Source organism: Myotis davidii, unplaced genomic scaffold, assembly GCF_000327345.1.
Source record: "Myotis davidii unplaced genomic scaffold, ASM32734v1 scaffold847, whole genome shotgun sequence".
Lineage (NCBI taxonomy): Eukaryota > Metazoa > Chordata > Mammalia > Chiroptera > Vespertilionidae > Myotis > Myotis davidii.
Window position 1 is genome coordinate 239,380 of NW_006298049.1, and position 6,461 is coordinate 245,840.

Here is a 6,461-nt window from a genome sequence, read left to right on the forward strand (position 1 = left end):
TGCATCAAGGGCTTAGCGGCGACCACACCGAGTAACAACTGATTACTCCCCGGTATTTTCCGCTAAACTGTGAACGCCCTGAAGGCAGCTTCTGCGCCTGTCCTGACCAGTGGCGTAGCATCCAGTCAGTGAATGAATGAATGAATGAATGAATGAATGAATGAATGAATGAATGAGAAACAGGGAGAGAAAGGCAAAGATGAAGATTTGGCCCAAATTGGTTAAAGTCAGCGCTTCACTCCACCGGCTGGGAGGGGGAGGGTGCTCCTTGGCTACTGACTTCCACTGCAGCCAGGCTTCTCACTTGGGAGATGGAGGTTACAGAGCCTGCCTCGCTTGGGGTTCCTTATTCCCAACTGGCTCCTGCTTGCTCCGGTTTGAGCACAGAGGAGGGAAGTAGAAAACCTGGGGAAGTCGTGAAATCATTTGCCACCCGGCACACCGTCTCAATACTGGGTCATCTATGCTGTTTCATCTGCCCAGCACTGAGGTGGGTGTTTGCCCTGGAGGTAATACCCGAGGAGAGAGAATGAACATACTGTCTACAAAACAGAGACCCGGCCGGTGCCAAGCAGCTGCCACTAACTGTAAATCAGGGCAGGGTCAGGTGGGAGCAGGAGCTGGGAGGAGGGGGATGGGTGGCTACCTTGACAACGAAGTAGCATATTATAGACGGTCCAGGGTGGACTGGAGTTCCTCTGCGGACCTCCCAGGAATTGTTTGCCAACGGCAACCACTGATGTGTTTTCTGTCTCTAGCGTTTTGCCTCCTCCTGAATGTCATGTCAATGGGATGATACATTATGTTAGCCTTTTGAGCTAGGCTTCTTTCACTTATCATAAATAACTTGAGATTCACCCATTTTGTTCCATTTGTCAGTTTATTCCTGTTTATTACTGAGTAGTATTCCATTGTATGGTGTACCATCGCTTGTTCATCCATCCCCACTTGAAGAACATTTCAGTTGTTTGCAGTTTGGGTGATTATAAGCCAAGCCACTGTAAACACTCATGCATGGTCCATTGTGGGAACATATGTTTTCATTTCTCTTGGGAAAATAATACTTAGGAGGAGTCCTGGTGGGTCCTATGATAAGTATATGTTATTGACGTAACTGCTAAAATGTTTTCCAAAGAGACTGCACCCTTTTACCTTCCTGCCAACAACATTCCAGTGACTCTGCCTTTTTGCCAGCACTTAGTATGCCAGATCTCTTTATTTCAACCATTTTAACATGTGGGCAATGGCCTGTTGTGGCTTTAATTTGGAATTCTCTAATGACTAACGTTGAGCAGGCTTTCGATGAGAATCACTGACCGGCTGCATTCTGCACATCACCTACTGGGGATCAAGCCTGCAACCCAAGCATATGCGCTGATGAGGAATTGAACCGTGATCTCCTGGTTCATGGGTTGACACTCAACCACTGAGCTACACTGGATGGGCTGTATTGATTGATTTTTTAAAAACTTTATTGTTCAGATTATTACAAATGTCCCCTTTTTCCCTCCCATTGACCCCCTCCCCATTCCTGCCATGATCTCACTAATATATCTATTGATTTTTTGTTTGTTTGAAAAAGGTTTATTTAATTAACAAATTTTTTTTTCATAAATATTTGCAGTAGTATTTATCTATTGATTTTTTTAAAAAATATTTTATTGATTTTTTACAGAGAGGAAGGGAGAGAGATAGAGAGTTAGAAACATCGATGAGAGAGAAACATCGATCAGCTGCCTCCTGCACATCTCCTACTGGGGATGTGCCCACAACCAAGGTACATGCCCTTGACCGGAATCGAACCTGGGACCTTTCAGTCCGCAAGCTGACGCTCTATCCACTGAGCCAAACCGGTTTCGGCTATCTATTGATTTTTAAATGTTGAACTAACTTTGCATTCTGGGATAAAACCAACTTGGTTATGATATTCTGTTATTTTGATACATTGCTGGAGTTGATTGGTAATACTTTACTGAGGATTTTTGCGTTAATGTTACTAAGATATATTGATCCATAGTTTTCTTGTAATGTCTTTGTCTAGTTTTGGTATCAGAGTAATGCTCATCTCATAAAATGAGTTAGAGAGTGTCTTCCTCTCTAATAGTTTCTGGAGACGTTTATATTAAATTGGTATTATTCCTTAGATATTTGGTAGAATTTGCCAGTAAAGCAATCTGAGCCTGGAGTTTTCATTGTTAAAATATTTTAAATTATAAATTGTTTCTTTAATCAAATGTAGAACTATTCAGTATATCTGGTTCTTTTTGAGTGAGCTTTGATAGTTTGTGTCTTTCAAGGAATTTGCCTACTTTATCTAGATATTTGAATTTATGAGCACAAAGTTGTCTATATATAACAATTATACATTATCATTTTAATGTTATTCACATGTAATAATATTACATTATTATCCTCTTAATGTCTATAGTAGTGTTTCCTATGTCATTCTTGATATTGGTAATTTTTTCCCTCCTTTTCCCTGATCAGTTTGACTAAGGCTTATCAATTTTATTGACCTTTGAAAGAAACAGCTTTTGATTTTATTGATTTCATCTATGCTTTTTTCTGTTTTTCAATTTTGTTGACTTCATCTCTTTAATATTTTCTTTCTTCTGCTTGCTTTGTTTTTACCTGCTTTTTCTAGTTTTTTTTTTTTAAGATGGAAGCTTATGCCATTAATTCTAGATCTTTCCTATTTTCTAATATGTTTTCAATGCCACAAAATTTCCTGTAAGCACCACTGTAAATAAATTCCCAAAATATTGATGTTGCATTTTCACTTACCTCAAACATTTTTTAATTTATTGATTTCAGAGACAGAGAGAAACAGTATTTGTTATTCCACTTATTTATACGTTCACTGGTTGATTTCTTGTATGTGCTCTGACCCGGGATCAAACCCCCAACCTTGGCATATTGAGACAATGCTCTAACTAACTGAGCTACCCTACCCAGCCAGGGCCAAAATATTTCCTAATTTCCCTTGAGACTTCCTATGTGACCTGTAGGTTATTTTGAAGTGTGTTGCTTAATTTCCAACTATTTTGGGATTTTCCAGATATTTTTTTGTTACTGATTTCTAGTTTAATTCCATTGTTTCCAGAGAAATCCCTTTGCATGATTTAAATTCTTTGAAATTTGTTGAGGTTTGCTTCGTGACCCAAAATATGGTATATGTTGGCGAAACTTTCTTTTTGACAGTATTTTAAGATGAGGTAGGAAAGTCACTGTGAACTTTTCCAGAGCTACCTTGTCTAAGTTCACACCAGGCCAAAGTGAGTCTGGAAAATTAACTTTATGGTTCAGTACCCAAGGATCCTGGGGCTGTGCCAAGCCCAGTGGTAGTTGAAGGAGGGAGCAAGTGCACCAGTTATTTACGCCTAAGCAGGCAGTGAACCAGAAAGCTAGCGTGTCTTGCAGCTGCACCAGTTGTTATGTTTGGAGGAAGTTGGATTAAAATATAAGAGAACAACTTTGACAGGGAGTCAAACAGTTGATGCCCCCAGTTAGTGCCAAACAGAGAGGACACTCTGGCCTCTATACTGTCAATCACAGCAGTCCTTTTAGTTGGCAGGACTGAAAAGGTTTTCACATCGAAGAATTATAACTCCTGTGCAATCTAGTTCTTGGGAAGCTGAAGAATGTGGGCTCTTTTTCTCAAGCAAATGTAAAAGAACCATGACACATTGTTTTCCACTTAGAGTGACTTTTTTTGCAGCTCTGCATAGTCAGAGAGAATACTTCAATGTCCCCGGATGACACCAACGGTACTGTGGTATTTTAATCATTTAAGAGAGCAATAATCATTCAGTAGATTAACACATGCTCAGAGAAAGAGCCCGGGATTGGGAATCAGAGACCAGGATTTCTGCCTTCTTACTGGTGTTTCATCTTGTGCAAGATAATTACTATTGCCCACACAACCGCCACCACAATAACTGTTTAATTAGTGCTTACTTCATGGCAGGCATTATGCTAAGAATGTTTTATACTCGCACCTCACCACAGCCCTAGGAGAGGAGTGTCACTATTACACTGGGGTTTCAGAGGAGGAGTGTGAGCTTTAGGATGGGCAAGTAAGGACACAAAGCGGGCGACTGGACGCAGGCAGTCTGACTCCAGAAGCTTTGCTCCTAACGTGTAGCTAATACTACCAAACTTATGATGAGGAAAATAAGACAATTTTTTCTCAAACTTCCTAATGCAAATTTCTGTTGGCCTATAGTCTAGTCACTGCCCCCTCCTTAATTATCTGGTCTTGCAAGACCTATTCACCTAAATACTCACGTTTTACAGAGGCCATAAACCATGAACAATACACAACCCCCAGAGGGGGTTATCAGTGCTGGGGCCAGGCCAGGCCTTTAGGTGTGATCTCACGTCCCCCATCCCAACACACGGGGCTTTTTTCAAAGCCCACGAAAGGTCCGGAAGTCTGATCCATATTTAGGGGACAAAGAAACCAAAGGGTATAAAGAGAAAGCTTCCTCCATATTGGTTTGCTCAGGATTTGGGAACAGGCTCCCCTGAGTCACGGCACTAGTACATCTGGAAATAAATGGGTTTTTCCTGTGTCTCTGGGTACTCCTGTGCATTTTTTGGTCGCCTGGTAAATTCTGCCACACATAGAGGGGTGGTTGTCAGGGTGTCTGAGTTAATCGATGCACAGGACATTGGGAGCTGGCCTAAAATACTTATAATTCACAACGGAGGACCCTCCTCCTCTTGAAGCTGCCCGGGGGATGGACCTCGTCACCATGCCTCCTCCTCACGGCAGCTCAGCAGCTTCATCGGTGTGCAGCCCGACCTAGAGCACAGCTCCCCGTGAGGCTGCAAGAACACTGGCACTTCATCTGAGTGTGAGCCCGGCGGCTAGGCTTGAAGTTCCTCTCCCTCCGCCCCCCAATTATGTTTCCTGTAAGGAAAAGACAGTTGAGTCACTGTGATTTTAAAATGACATATAAAGCTGCTTCAGGAAATACTTGAATTTATTTTCCCCGTTTAAAGAGGATTTGGGAAGGAAATCATTTCCAGGGCACATACAGAAAATAGTTAATAACTACCATTTAGGGGCACTTATGTTTTGGGCTCATGAACCACATTATCTCTGATCTTTATAACAATCGTACATGGTTGGATTTACTTCCTGTTTGGGAGGATGAAGCGCCCCATTGGATAAAAGAAGAAGCTGAGGCTGTGAGAGGTTGGTCAATGGAGACAAGGCCACCCAGCCATCCAGGGCTGAAGGCCGGCTTCAAACCCAGCTCCGCCATGTCCAATCCCCCCCCCCCCGCCCCCCAGTGGCGGATGGAGTTAAGACAACGAAGAACACCTTGAGAAAGGTCCTCAGATGCGCAGGGAGCTGATGATGAGAGCTGACATCCTGATATACAGCAACCTACAGAGGAGCCCGTTGTCAGCCAAGCTCCTCCTGACCAGGCATGCTACACGCTACAAAACCAGGCCTGTAAATAACCCCCGCCCCCCTTACTGGAGATAGTAAAGCCTAGTGAATCAAGGTAAATATTGGAAAATGAACTTAAGTAAAATAAGAGCCTATCCTCCTGACTTTATATATGGGCCCAGACAACATAAAATGTTCTCATCCCTCATTAACATAACTGTAGTTATTTTGTCACTAGAGGCCTGGTGCACAAAAATTTGTGCACTTGGGGGGGACGGGGGGTCCCTCAGCCCGGCTTGGGCCCTCTAGCAGTCTGGGACCCCTTGGGAGATAACGACCTGCTGGCTTAGGCCTGCTCCCGCGTGGCAGAGGGCAGGCCCAATCCCTAGGTGCAGCCCCTGGTTGGGCTCAGAGCAGGGCTGATTGGGGAGTTGGGGCACCGCCCCCTGTCATGAACAGAGCAGGGCGGATTGGAAGGTTGCGATGCCACCCCCCTGTCATGCACAGAGCAGGGCCCATCAGGGGGGTTGGGGCTCCGTACCATCATGCACAGAGCAGGGCCCATCAGGGGGTTGGGGAGCTCCCCCCTGTCACACACAGAGCAGGGCCCATCAGGGGGTTGAGGAGCTCCCCCCTGTCACTCACAGAGTAGGGCCGATAGGGGAGTTGGGGCACTGCCCCTGTCACACACAGAGCAGGGCCGATCAGGGGGTTGGGGCGCTGCCACTGTCACACTCAGGGCAGGGCAGATGGGGAGGTTATGGTTCTACCCCATCACACACAGAGCAGGGTCTGTGGGGGGGGGGAGGTTGTGGCGCCACCCTGTATCACCCACAGAGCAGGGCTGATCAGGGGGTTGGGGTGCTGCCACTTTCACACTCAGGGCAGGGCCGAAGGGGAGGTTATGGCACCATCCCGTCACACACAGAGCAGGGCCCATGGCGGGGAGGAGTTTGGGCCGCCGCACCCTGTCATACACAGAGCAGGGCCGATCAGGGGGTTGGGGAGCCGCGCCCTGTCATGCACAGAGCCGCAGGGCGATCAGGGGGTTGGGGAG